Source organism: Mesoplodon mirus (genome assembly GCF_964341445.2).
Source record: "Mesoplodon mirus genome assembly, chromosome: X".
Classification (NCBI taxonomy): Eukaryota; Metazoa; Chordata; class Mammalia; order Artiodactyla; family Ziphiidae; genus Mesoplodon; species Mesoplodon mirus.
In genome coordinates, this window is record NC_138981.1 from 115717531 (window position 1) to 115732496 (window position 14966).

Here is a 14966-nt window from a genome sequence, read left to right on the forward strand (position 1 = left end):
TTACATAGGCATGATTGACTAAATTATTGGCCACTGGTGACTGATTTAACCTCCAGCCCCTCTCCCCTCTGGAGGTCCCCATCCTTAGGGGTTTTCCAGAAGTCACTGCATTAACATAAACTCAGATGTGGTTGAAAGGGGTTTGTTATGAATATCCAGACAGCTTAATTTCTCTCATCACTTCGGATATTTCAAGAGTTTTAGGAGCTCTGTGCCAGAAATGGGGAGGAAAACCAAACATATATTTCTTTCTTTCTTTTGCGGTACACGGGCCTCTCACTGCTGTGGCCTCTCCCGCCGCGGAGCACAGGCTCCAGATGCGCAGGCTCAGCGGCCATGGCTCACGGGCCCAGCCGCTCCGTGGCACGTGGGATTTTCCTGGACCGGGGCACGAACCCACGTCCCCTACATCGGCAGGCGGACTCTCAACCACTGCGCCACCAGGGAAGCCCTATAGTTTTTATTATAAATCACAATATCACAGCAGGAGAAAAACAAGATCAACAGTATAATTAGGAATGACACCAGGTGATTCTAATCCTCAGAGAGACCTGGGAGACTGCTTTTACCAGTTACTCACAGATCAGAATGAATTCATTTTGGATTCTTTCTGGGAAAGGCCTCTCAGATAAGGAGAAATCAAAACTGGAACAGATCCTGAGAGGAGGCTCCAGAAGGGCAGAAAAACTTCAGTTTGCGTCACAATTGTGCCCACAACTAGTAAAGCAAAACCTTCCCCTGGGTTTCCTTGTCCTTGCTCCAAGAGCTCAGAAACTGGCTTGAGGCTCTGTGGCTGGCAGCTAATCTGATTTCCCAGTGGAAGCCAAAAACAGGAGCCGTTACTGTCTCCATCCAGTTGGTGATTTTCCAGGACTTTCTCAGTGCTCTGTGACCAAAACTTCCTTTAGACCCCTCTCTTCAGAGTTCCCCCAGCTTCCCAAGCAGACCTCTTTCCCAGCAGTTAAACACGGTATTGTCACTGTTTTCCTGTTTGTCTCTCAGGTGGTGAGAGCCAGACTGGGTCTTAAACGCCTTCGCACCCCCTGGGGTGTGGCACTGTGCCTGATGTATTGTCGGTGCTTCTGTTGTGCTGACCTATGAAATTGTTTAATGTCTGCTCCACCTGCTTGACTGGGGCCTCACCGAGGGGAGCCACAGTTCAACTCTGTATCCTCATGTCCTAGCCTCGAGACATGCACAGAGTCATGGGTCAGCAAATGTTTGTTGAAGACCAAATGGTCTCCCTTTTGGTAGCGCCTATGTTAGCTACTTCAGGAGAGATGCAGGCTGCTAGGCACTGGCACTGGTAGTCTTGGGACTAGGATTCAGGGAGAGCCTATTGCTCATAGCCTTGATGTACATGTGCTCCTTTTGACCTGAGCTGAGTTTGAGAAGGGCCTTTTGAAAAGAGTGGGGAATATGGCCTAGTTCTCCCAATACCTTGAGGCAAGCGCTGGGACTGGAAGCTGTGGCTAAAACAGGATTGAATACCAACAAGGTTTCGGCTGCATTCTCATCCGCTGACCATCCAGACACGTGGCAAATCCAGGCACACAAAGGCATTAAAGGCCATACCGTTCACCCTAGATTGTTCAGCCATGTTCAGCTATATTGCATTGCTATTCCATTTTGGAAACCTTTGCCCAGAGCTCCTCTCCTGTTCTTGCCATAGCTCATTTTGGAAAAAAATAAGCAATAAGAATCACAATTGCAGGCATTCGGTAGCAGGGCAGAAAGAGAATTTTAACTGCCTAGAGTACTTTTTGCAAAAGTAGGGACTGACTTTCGTTGTCCCACTAACTAGCTGTATGAACTCAGGCCAATCCTTTCTTCAGCCTGGGCCTCAAAACTCACCCATTTGTATAATAAGGTGGCTGGACTACAATGAGTCTGCGGCAGGCCTGGCCAGAAATCTTTGTTCAAGGTCCAGGAAATAGATTTTTCTCCTGCCCTGGTTCCCCACCCAAACTTATAGAATCAACCACAGAAAAACTGTTCTGTATTTCTCCTCCCCTCCACCCCACAACCCACATTATAAAAATAAAAGTCCCTAAATTACTGATTAGTCAAGACCATGTATTGAATTACCTACTAGATGTCAATACTATGTATGAATGATTTTGTTTTATTCTTTAAATAGTAGGAGCATTTTCCATGCTCCAGGAGCTTGAGATGGTCTCAGTGACACCGAGAGAAGCCTATGACTTAGTGAGCCTGTGGGCAGAGCTAAGGATGGTTTGTACCTTCTGTTGTGGCAACCAGGGTACCTGTACTGTTTGCATCTGTTGGGTTACAACAGTTGCACAAGACTCTCTATTCACTATGCCAGAAAAAATTGACCAAGGTAAGGAGATGGTCTTAGGCATAGTATTAAGGGGAAATAGGTAAAAGTCAGGAATTCCTTTTGAAAATAGAAGGCAGCTGTGGAATGAGACATGTGATATTGAGTGCTTTACTAGAAGAAGCATGGAGTCGTGAGCTACGGAAATTGGGGTAAGTTGCTTAACTTCTCTGAGGTCAGATCCTTCAGCTATGAAGCCTTCTTTCAGATAATAGCCTGGATAGAGGAAATAATGCATGTTTGTAAAGAGCCTAGACCATAGAAGGAAGGCACTCAGTACATGTTAGTTACTACTATGAAGAATCTGAGACCTGATAAAGAAAGAAAAGCCATGAGCCACTGAGACTGGTCAACTTTGTTATACAAATTCAAGGGGAGTGCATACTAATGATGGTGTAGCCCAGATACTGGCTTGGGGCATCCCCAATTCCAGCCCATGTCTCTGCACTCTCCAGAGGATTTCCGTGCTTTTACATCCTCATACTTCCATGCCTCCATGCTCTCGGACACTTGTGCCTGCCATTTTGGCTGTCCTGTGTCCAACCCAGAGAGGCGTTGCCATTTCCTACAAGAAATCCAGATACTCAGCATTTCCTAAATGTGGTAACATGACTGAAAATGATCAAGGTTGTTGGGGAGCTCCTACATCGTGTCCTGGGGGGCTGACTTCTTTCTTGTCTACACCCTTTCACTCTGTTCCATCCCAAAGCCTGTACTCCCCGTGATCCAACCCTTAATGCTTAGCTCCTCGACTTGTCTCATAAATGGTAGAGTGATCTGGGATTTTCTATCTAGTAATCTGGTGGGTGCTCAATGAAAATGTATTTATATTTAAAGCTTAAAACTGCACTAAAACTTTTGGGCCACCCTGTTGAGGGAACATGCCAAAGGGCAGCACTAAAATTTCATTAAGCATCCAAGATGTATAACTTGTCACACTCACCTACTTATCTACTCACTTCATGGGCAAACTTGGAAGGCAGACTGAACTAACACTGAAAACAATGTTAAGGTAAGCACGCACGCCACAGCACATCTGAGAACATGTCATCATAGAAGCGTGGATGATTTCAATGACTGGGATGGATAAGCCATGGCAGGGAGATCCTGCAGTAACACATACTTAAGATGTAGCTTGTATATAATTATACTTCACATCAGCCCATGTGATTTTGTACTTCAAAGTGACCAACCCTATAATCCAGTTTTAAGTATTTTCCAAACGTCCACTGCAGAAGACAGGTGTACCGTACTGCAGCGCAGTGGCTTAAGAGCGTGGATAAAAAGCATTCCGATCCGGGTTAAAACCTCATCTTTGAGTGGCGGGCATGACAGCAAATTCGGGAGGGTTGCTCGCGGGTTCAAGTCGTCATTGCTGGGGTTGTTCTATTGCGCCAGTGGGGCATGCTGAGTGCTCTGGGAAAGCCAGGAGCGGACCTCTGCGCGGGCTGTGGCTGTCGACTGCACTCTCCCTTCAGTTTTGCGAATGTACCAAGTCGCTTTTCATCCAACATGAGTGGTTATCCAAAGAAGCCTATGACTTCATACATTCGATTTTCTAAAGAACAGCTACCCATATTTAAAGCTCAGAACCCAGATGCGAAAACTTCAGAACTAATTTAAAAAATCGCCGAGCTGCGGAGGGAACATCCTGATTCAGAGAAAAAGATATACAAAGATGCTTACAGGGCAGAATGGCAGGCATACAAAGAAGAGATAAACAGAATTCAAGAACAACTAACTCCAAGTCAAATGGTATCTTTGGAAAAAGAAATCATGCAGAAACGTTTAGAAAAGAAAGCGTTAATAAAAAAGAGAGAGTTAACAATGCTCGGAAAACTGAAAAGACCTCGCTCAACTTATAACATTTTTATAGCTAAATGCTTTCAGGAAGCTAAGGATGGCACATCACAAGTAAAGCGGAAAACTGTAAGTGAAAACTGGAAAAATCTCTCTAGTTCTCAAAAGGAAGTATACACCCAACGTGCTAAAGATGAAAAAGTTCGTTATTGTAACGAAATGAAATCTTGAGAAGAACAAGTTGTTGAAGTTGGAAGAGATGATCTTATACGATGCTCAATGAAATACCCAGCAAAAAATGACCCTGAGAAGTATTAAAATAGAAGACTGAGTTACGTTTGTAATGGATAGACACAAGAAACCAATTAGGTCTCAGTACCCGAAGCTGTTGTAAAATTAGAATGGATAAAGTTGGTAAACGTTTATATTTAATTCCTTTTCTGTAGCCCATGGACTTCTGCCAGCCAATTCAATACATTTTGTATTGGTGTCTTGCTTTGGAAAACCCAAACTGATAAGAGTTCACGCGGAATTTATTTTGTGTTTAGGAACTACTGAGCATCAAAATAATCCATGAAATGTAGCAGTGAATCATTTTACCTTTGGTAAAGGTAAATCAGACTGTGAAGTTTTTTATACTCTATGACTATGGAAAGAATATTCTTGTTTCCTTATATTATGAAGCCAGGAGTTTCCTATTCAAAAGTGTCTCAAAGTTTGTAGAAGCCATAGTGTTCTATGATATAATTGTGCATTTTAAAAAGAGTATCCAGAATTCATATTGGTAAATTACAAATCCTAGGTATAATTCATATTGTAGTCAGAGTTGATGGTTGTACATGCAAGGGATTTCTGGTGTCAGCTGCAACTTTTATAAAAGGGATAGAGAGATTTATAAACCTTTTCCCCATTATCTTTTTTTCCTAAATTAAAAACTAAAAAATTATGTACCAAATCCATGCATTTTGTTTTATATTGCATAGAATAAAAATTTAAGTGTTTCCTAATTATGTTTTAAGGTGAAACATTCATTTTACAGCTTTCTGGGGTTGTTTTTTGTTTGTTTTTTAAAGTAGGAATTTGTATTCTGAATTATTTTTTATCTTATGTGAGTATATTTATCTAGAAAGTAGAGAACTTATTCGGTATAAGTTTTAAAATGAGACATCTAAAAAAACATAAGTCTCCTAAGTCTCTAGACTTGGAACCTGTAGTTTTTAAACATTTTGCGTAACATATAAAAGCCTATATAAGGGACAGCCAGCTCTGGCCTGTTGGCCAAATCCAGCCCACTGCCTGCTTTTCATGGCCTTGCGAGCTAAGAATTGTGTTTACAATTTTAAATGGTTAAAAAAAAGAATATTTCAAGACACATGAAAATTAATATGAAATTCAGTGTCCATAAATAAAGTTTTATTGGAACACAGCCATACTCATTGTTTATGGCTGCTTTTGTACAACAGTGTCAGAGTTGACTAGTTGCTACAGAGATGCATAGCCTGCAAAGACTGACCCCTATACTGTGGAATGAGACGATCTTATTTGCTATGGCTCAGTAAAGTAAACCTTAAGAATTTGCCAGTTAGCATATAAACCTTACCATCTTTTAGCATCTATTTATCCTCTTAGGAGAGTCAAGCAAAGTTTTCAAAATCCACACCAGCTTTTTGAGCAAAATATTCAACTGTCATCAGTTCACAGGAATAGGATAACTCAAAATTTATATTTACTTTATATTATACAAAATATTGTGCCAAAAAACTGTGTATTCTACATCTCCAAAAACAAATGAAGATTTTTGTAGTTTGTGGATAGAAAATAAATAAAAAGTCATGAAAAACTGACTTTTTACATACCAAACTTGGCAAAGGTAGGGACTGTAGAGAAAAATATAGCTTAAGAGGAAGGCTAAGATTTAAATATATGAAGTTGAGGGGCTTCCCTGGTGGCGCAGTGGTTGAGAATCTGCCTGCTAATGCAGGGGACACGGGTTCGAGCCCTGGTCTGGGAGGATCCCACATGCCGCGGAGCGGCTGGGCCCGTGAGCCACAACTACTGAGCCTGCAAGTCTGGAGCCTGTGCTCCACAACAGGCGAGGCCGCCATAGTGAGAGGCCCATGCACCGCGATGAAGAGTGGCCCCCGCTTGCCACAACTAGAGAAAGCCCTCACACAGAAACGAAGATGCAACACAGCAAAAATAAACAAATTAATTAATAAACTCCTACCCCCAACATCTTAAAAAAAATATGAAGTTGAGTTTATTCAAACAACTTTCCTCTGTGGATAGGAATACAGGACAAAGTCTACCATTAGGTAAATAGGCACCCTGAGCCTGGAGTATTTTGGGGAGGAAGGGTTAGGGGAGAAAAGGACGTGTGCTAGTGTTTGTCACAAGCTTTTCTCAATTAGGTTTCCAGGAGAGAATTAAGCCCTAATTCCCTATGGCCTCTAGAATGGTACTGATTTTGTATCATCCTCAGGAGAATAGAGAAAATAATCACTCAAATAATTTACTGTGTTCTGTGCTTCAGATGAGCCCAGGGAGCACATAGGAGTCAGTGTTTGTAATGAATAGTATAGAATGGGTGAGATAGAGAAATGAGTTATGTAAACACCTGCAGGACAAGTGTAGTATAAAACACATCTTTGCAATTACTTTCTGAGCTCTTTTAGCATTTATGTACCTATATCATTTTGTACCAAACACATTCAAATCTTATCTTCCCGAACATACTGGGAAGTTCAGTGTCTGGTAAGTTCTTAAATATTTACATCTTAATATAGGGAGCAAAAGTATGAAACAGTGAAAGGAGCTAGAGCAAAACCACTTTATGATAATATCATTTTATTTGTTTTTCTTTGTTTCTAAAAGAATGTCATTGTTAATACTTTAAATATTAAGATAATCTGATTTCACACCTTTCTTAATAAACTTCAGTACATGTTGAAGACTGGCATGCCATATATCAAATGCCATCCAGTTTAACAATATACACAAATATTCTATTGTTATAAAGAATAAGAGCTTACATCAATAACCAGTGGCCAGTCATATAAAGCCTTACTTTTTAGACTTTTCTTAAACTGACCCAACAAAGTAATTGCTGTAAGAGCTAAAGAATAGTGCCAAGGGAAAGGATGCTGAGGAAGTGAAAGCAGTGTTTATGCTGTCTGAGCAGTTGGTCATAAAGAGATGTTTATACTTTTGTTCACTCGAATACCAATATTAGATTTTTTGAAATAATTTGATGACAGGGGTCGGTGTGTAATTATTTTACTTTCTGATGTTTAAGGGATATTATGTGCAAACTCAGCCTACTGTAATCATGTAATTTTGCTACTGCTTTTGGCTAACTCCTTTTTTGGAAATGCCAGTTTTGTTTTTTTTTTACAGGGCATATGCTTTTTTAAATAGTTGGCTATGAATGTGTATATTTAAATTTCTGAATTAAAATGATATTACTACAAGTGGAAACAAAAACACCTCATCTTTGACACTTACCAGCTGTATGTGACCCTGGGCAAGTTTGTCTCTTTTAGTTTCAGTTTTCTTATCTGTAAAATGGAGTGATTATATAAACGTTGAGGTTCTCAACATAACTATACAAAATGCATTTTTAATGTTAACATTTGGAGTAAAATCAGAGTCTAGATATATATTTAGAATCAGTAACTTTACTAAATAAGTGAAATACAACATTTAAAACACCCAAGCTCCATGTTTAAGAAGCCAATTCTAGTTTAATCTGGTTATACACACCCAAACAAATTCCTAGTATTTGAAGCAAAGCCCCCAAATAAAACCATGTTTAACCAACAAAAACTGTTACAAATGACTGTGTCATCAAAATACACTTTGATTGGCCAGTGGTACTTTTAAGCTGGGATACTGGAGCGTGCGTAACTATATATTCTCAGCAGTGATGGAGAGCCCATGATTGCAAAGAACCAAGGAGTTTGGGGTCCAGTGGTACTCTTTGGTGGCAACATTAGCAAGCCTCTGAAACCAGGCAAGAAAAAACTGCTATGGCAATTTTCCCATCAGCAACTCAAACCACTTCCTTACCTTTAGTCATCTACCAGTGCTGCAGCGTTTTAGGTAAAATTGACCCCAATGGAAGTGACTAGCTGTAGTCATATTGCCTCAATACATCACAACAAACCAAGAGACCAGATTAAAACTGTAGAGGTTATTTAGGTAGGTAACAAACCCCTTTATTTTGTTTGGAGCAGTATCTTTAAATATTTAAACCAAGAACAATCCTGGCTCTTTTTGGTCCCATTGGTAATAGTAATCATATAGTCTTTTTTTTTTTAAACGAAACTTGTGTTCTGTTTATAGCACTTGATAATGATTCTTTGTAACTGAATAGATGCTCTGGCAGAAGCCCCTACAATTTTAAATAACTTGAATAGGATGGTTAGAAACTGAAAAAGTTTATTTCAAATCTGCAAGCATTTTCCATATCTTAAGAGGTATGGATTTGCAGACTTCTTTGAGGCAGACATTCTTTTGTTCTGAAAAAGACTACCTGACATGTCCTTTAGTCTAACAAAATATAAAACCATCAGGTCCTATCCACCCCACTCCATCCCATCCCTAGTATCCTCAGGACTTGATAACCTCGTGGCCTTTTTTTTTTTTTTTCCCAAACCTTAGTTGAATTCTGAAAATCTAAGCCTGGTCCTCCCAGAGGCCGGCAGGACTAAATCTAGGGTAGCTTATGGGCTTACATTCAGAGGTGTTTTCTCAACTCTAAGCCCCTCTAGTCATATATTGCACTATCTCCCATCTCCCAAGTATACTTTTCACCATAATACTGTTTCCTCTCCTATTACCCAAAGTTCCCCTCTTCTCTCAGCAACCAAACATTCCATCATGACTTTTCTGGAATGGCTGCTACATAACTATCACACTCCTTTATATCCTCAACGCCTTTTCTGAGCATTTTTTTCCCACCTCCTTACCTTAATGGAAATCTGATTTTCCTCTCAGGGCACCATTTCCTTTGCAGCCCTCTTGAATGGTGCCTACTTCATCTCTCAACACCCCACATTCCGTAGTCTGCGAGGTAAGGTTGGTGTCCTCCACATTGGGGAATGCCACTTTCAAGTCATTATTCCCTCCTTTGAGGTCCATACTGTTTGGGTGTGCTACCACTTCCCCATCTTGGTCCCTGTTATCAACTGAACTTATGGCCGCTCTTCTGTATTCACTGGATACTTTAGCAACTGGCTCTTCCTTTCTATCCCAAGCCCTGCTGACATCATCCTGGGGGATTTCAGGGTCCACGTGGCCAACCTACCCATTACCCTGGCCATTTTATTCCTTGACTTCCTTGTTTCAAATGACCCTCTCCTCCACTCAGCCACCCATTCCAACAGTTACACTTCAGATTACCCTTGTAATCAGCAGAAATTTAACCTAACTCAAAATTCTACTTTCTGATTACACCTCCCATTATGCCATTTCTCACTTAATGATTTTACTACAGCTGTTTTTTGTTGTTGTTTTTGTTCATTGAAGAGACATTTGGTATCAACATTGATTCTGCTCCTCTCTCATGCTACCAGGACCCCACTTTCTTCCACTATCCACCTCTCAGGGAATGTGACCCTATTCACCAGTTTAGGGTAAATCCTGATGAACCTAAAAGTATGTTTTTCAAATTGTGGTCCCTGGAAGTCCCTTTCCAAGGTCCCGCAAGGTCAAAACTGTTTGCATCATCCTCCTCAGCAGCAGCAGTCTTTTTTTTTTTTTTTTTTACTGTGTGGACATTTTCACCGATGGTGTAAAAGCAGTGGTAGGTAAAACTCCTGGTGCACTGGCATGAATCAAGCCAGTGGTATCAGACTGTAGTAACAGTCATTGTACTTCTCATCACCACACGCTTGAAGAGAGCAAAGTAAAATCCGATTTTACCTGAGGAATCAGTAAGAGGTATTAATTGTATTCAATCTCAACCCTTGAGTATAGGTCTTTTTAATATCCTGTGTGACAAAATAGAAAGTATGCATAAAGCACTTCTGCAGAAAAAAGTGTGATGGTCATCTCAAAAAAATTAACTTGTCCAGTTGAGTTACAAACTGAACTACCTGTTTTCTTCATGGGACTCCACTTTTATTTGAAAGAATGATGGGCAAACGATGGTTATTTAAACTTAGTATTTGGCAGATATTTTTCTCCATAAATGAATGAAATGAGCCTGGCACTTAAAGAGAACAACCTTTGTTTTCAACTGCAGTCAACTGTAACAAATGCTCCTGAGATATCAGGGAAGATGAAAATCAAAAAGTGCCCATTAAGTTTAGGAACATGAATGTCCTGCCAACCTTCTCAAAAGATTTCAGTGGGTGGTGAGGGTGGAATACAGATTGAGGTAAGTTGAGAAGTGAGTGGGAAATAAAAAAAATGGAGGCAGTGAGAACAGACAACTCTTGGGAGAAGTTTAACAATGAGGGGGGAAAAGATAGAAGGATAGCTAGAAGGGGAAGGGGGTATCAAGGAAAATTATTCTAAAGATGGGAAAGGCTTGAGCATGTATAAGAGATGATGGGATGGAGAAAATAAAGAAGGAGTGACAGAAGAAACTGGAGGGGGAATAATGGGCGGGGTTCAGGAGGAGAGATTGGGATCTAGGTCTCCGTTGATGATGATGGCGGTGGTAGAGTTGGTGGTGGGGTATGTTTGTGTGTTGGTTGAGTAGGAGTGATAGAAGTTTTGAAAAGGGTGGACAAAGCATGACATTGTCATTGCAGAAAGTGGGAGAGCAAGCAGACCAGAGAAACAATGTAGTCTTGCAGGCATTGTTGATCTCATCTACACCCCTTGCTTCTACCATTTATATGTTGCTGGTTCCCAGATCTGTACCTCCAGTCCATGCACTTCCTCTAACCTCTAGGCCCACATATCTCACTGACCACTGGATAACTCCACTTGGGAATCACACAGGGCATGTCACTCACTGCATCCAAATTCAAACTCATGATCTTCCCTCCCAAACCAGGTCCTTTTTTAGTGTTCCTTATCCATCATCCATCTTGCCATGCAAAATAGAATCCTAGGAGTCATCCTTGTTTTGCCCATTTTCCTCACCTTCTACATTCAATCACCAAACGCTATTGATTCCATTTCCTTAGCATACCTTTAGTCTATCCCCGTGATCCCAGCCCCCTACTTACCACTTCAGTTCAGGCCAGTATGACCTTGTATCTGGACTATTGCCAAATCCTCCTACCTGCCTCCCCCACCCTTTATTTTATTTTCCATAAACAGAGTGATCTTTTTCAAAAGCAAATATCATGTCACACTTCTGTTAAAAAACCTTCAAGAGTTTTTCACTGCCCCCAGGCTAAAGAACAAAACTTTTAACTCTCTTTCCTTTCATCCCGACTCCCACCTTCTGTCACACAGTTCATATTCCCAATCCCCTTATCCTGCCCCACTTTTTTTTCCGATAGCACTTACCACCTCTTACAGTCGATATACTTTATTATGACTATTGTTTATTCTGTCTCCCCGCTCTAGAATGAGACCCCCTCCACGAGACCGTGCATCTTTTTTTTTTTTTTTTTTTTTTTGCGGTACGCAGGCCTCTCACCGTTGTGGCCTCTCCCGTTGCGGAGCACAGGCTCCAGACGCGCAGGCTCAGCGGCCATGGCTCACGGGCCCAGCCGCTCCGCGGCATGTGGGATCCTCCCGGACCGGGGCACAAACCTGTGTCCCCTGCATCGGCAGGTGGACTCTCAACCACTGCGCCACCAGGGAAGCCCCGAGACCGTGCATCTTTGTTTTGTGCACACCTATATCTGTTATGGGCTGAACTGTGTCCTCCCTAATATCCATATGTTGAAATCCTAACCCCCAGTACCACAGATCGTGGCTGTATTTGGAGGGAGGACCTTTAAAGAGCTAATTAAGGTAAAATGAAGTCAGGTGGGTGGACCCTAATCCAATATGACTGGTGCCCTCAAAGAAGAGGAAATTAGGACACAGACACATACAGAGGGAAGATGATGTAAAGACACAGGGAGAAGAGGGCCATCTACAAGGCAAGGAGTGAGGCCTCAGAAGAAACTAATCCTGCTGATGCCTTGACTTCCAACTTCTAGCCCCCAGAGCTGTAAGAAATTAAATTTCTGTTGTTTAAGCCCCCCACCCCGAGTCTGAGGTGCTTTGCTATCGCAGCGCTAGTGAACTGGAATAATCCCAATCACCTAGAACAGCTCCTGGCACACAGTAAGCACTCAGCAAATATTTGCTGAAAGGACAGATGAATGTGAGGCCCAGTGTGATCTGGCCTCTGCTGCCCTCTCTGACCTCGTCTCCTGCCCCTTTCCCCTTGGATCTCTCAACTCCTTCCAAACAGGACTTTTCTGAACTCCTCAAACATGCCATACCCTTCCCCCTCAGAAACTCTGTGCACTCTTCTCTCTACCTGGAGTTCTCTCTTCCCCAGCCCCCCATGTCAACACTACAATTTCACATGATTCATTCTTCAGTTCTCAAATTAAGTTTTAAAAAATATTTTTCATATAGATTAACTGAAGTAGAATGGATATACAACAAACTACACATATTTAAAATGTACAATTTGATAAGTTTTGACATATGTGTACACCCATGAAATCATCACCTGTCAAGATAATATAGAGATATACAGATACATAGATATATAGGTATATCACGCCTGCCAAAGTTTTCTCATGGCCTTGTTTAATCCCTGTCTCCCCGCCTTACCCTGCTCTTCAGTCAACCACTGATCTGCTTTTAGTCACTACAGATTCATTTGCATTTTTGGCACTTTATTGAGGTATGATTGACACACAAAAAGCTGTACACATTTAATGTCTAGAGTTTGCATGTTTACAGTTTTATATAAATGGAATCATTTAGTATGTCTTTTTAATTTTGGTCTGGCTTTTTTGATTCAGCATAATTATCTTGATATTCATCTGCATTGTTATGTATATCGAAGATTCATTCCCTTTTATTACTGAGTAGCATTCCATTGTATGTATATACCACAGTTTGCTTATCCATTCAGCAGCTGATGGCCATTTGTGCTGTTTATAGTTTGCAGCTATTACAAATAAAGCTGCTATGAGCATTTGTATACAGTCAGCTTTATTCCTGTTTTTTTCTTAGGGAAATGTTTTCCATCTCCCGGATTAGGTTAGGTCCTTCTGTTCTGCTCTCTCGTCTATTTATTTCCTCTTTCCCTGTAAGTGTGTATTTGCTTAGGAGGAATGTTGTGTTAGTTTGGAAGAATGATTTTGATAAATCACTCAGGAGAGTGAGACCCACAGAGAGACAAGAAGAACAGGAAGAACTGATTTTTCTCTTGAGTGGGATGGGGAATAAGGAGCATAGAGAGAACAAAATCTTTGGATTCGTCTGTTATAATTTGACGCATACACGATTTTGTGACAATTTCAAGTGTATTAGGTTTTTTGTTTGAGAGATTGGTAAGAGACCATAAGATCAATTTTAAATTGATCTACATTTTTTAAATAAAGAAAGGGTCTAGTGCTGTGATTTCTGCTTATTATGGGATCCTAGCATTTACAGAATTTTCCTGTATCCTTTATCCAAATATCCACTAGCTAAGACCTTCTACTTGCCCCATTATTCCTGTATTCTTCCCCTTTTTACTATTGCAATCTGCTCCTCTCAGAACTCTCTCTCCTCTTCGATGACTGGCTGCTGGATCTGATCCAGCAACTCAGGACCTAGCAACCCAATGGAGGTAAGAGACCCACCCAGCAGCCTGGCTCAAGTTCCAGGCATACAGAGCCCTGTTTCCAATCCTGCTGGTCCTAAAAATATACCAACCATTGGCAGGTGGCTAGGCTATTTTCAACCTTGGGGGCCTCAGGAATCAAAGGATTCATGCCAGGCCAGGAAGCAGAAAAGCAAGTCCTTATTGGTGGGCTTCAGATAAAAACAGCTGTCTTGTGGCACAGGTTCAACTCATTCTCAAATGTCTAACTGGCATTGCCAGTTGTTTCCCTTTTTAGGCTCAATCATATTTTCCATTTCCACTCTAAAACATGAACCTGGGACAGCACATGCAGATATTGGGAGGATAGGGTGGGAGGCCAGAGAAATGTGTTTTTTTTTCAACTTGCCCAACTCTGTGTTGTTCTCAAGTTACAGAGGAGCTCTGAAATAAGTTACAGAAGAGCTCTGAAGTTTCTCTACTGTTTCAGGCTTAAACATCACGCATGTCTAGAAAGTGAGTCATGGTGCCTGCTTCTGCTGGCAAAATTAAAGTACTATTATTATCATCCCCATTTTATAGAGGAGGAAACCTGAGGTTAAATAACTTGCCCAACTAGAAACTGGCAAAGCCAGAGCCAGGATACAAACTCAGATCTGTTGGACTCCAAAGCTTATGCTCTTAATCTCTAGTGTTTCCAAGTGTGGTCCTAAGTTGTCTCCCAGAATTGTATCAAGTGGATGCCCACCTTATAACCAAGTCCTGTCATGCAATTTCAGCATCAGAATTTGCATTTCTATTTACAATCATAATAGTACAAAGAGTACTCTTTTAATTGTTTTGGATCCAAGAGAAAAGAACAGAGGTAGACCTAATGCATAAAGGATGTATTTGTTCCAAATGAAGGTGGATAATATCATAGTTACTTCAGAGGAAGTGTTTTAATAATGCTCATACCAGTATTCACATTGGGGAAAGTGATTTAGTTTCAGCAAAACAACATCAACCATCATATTAAATTAATGCTTGTGATTTGAATGTTTGAAATTAATGTTCAAATTTGAATTTGATTTTGTAGTTTTGTTTGCGTTTAATATGCAA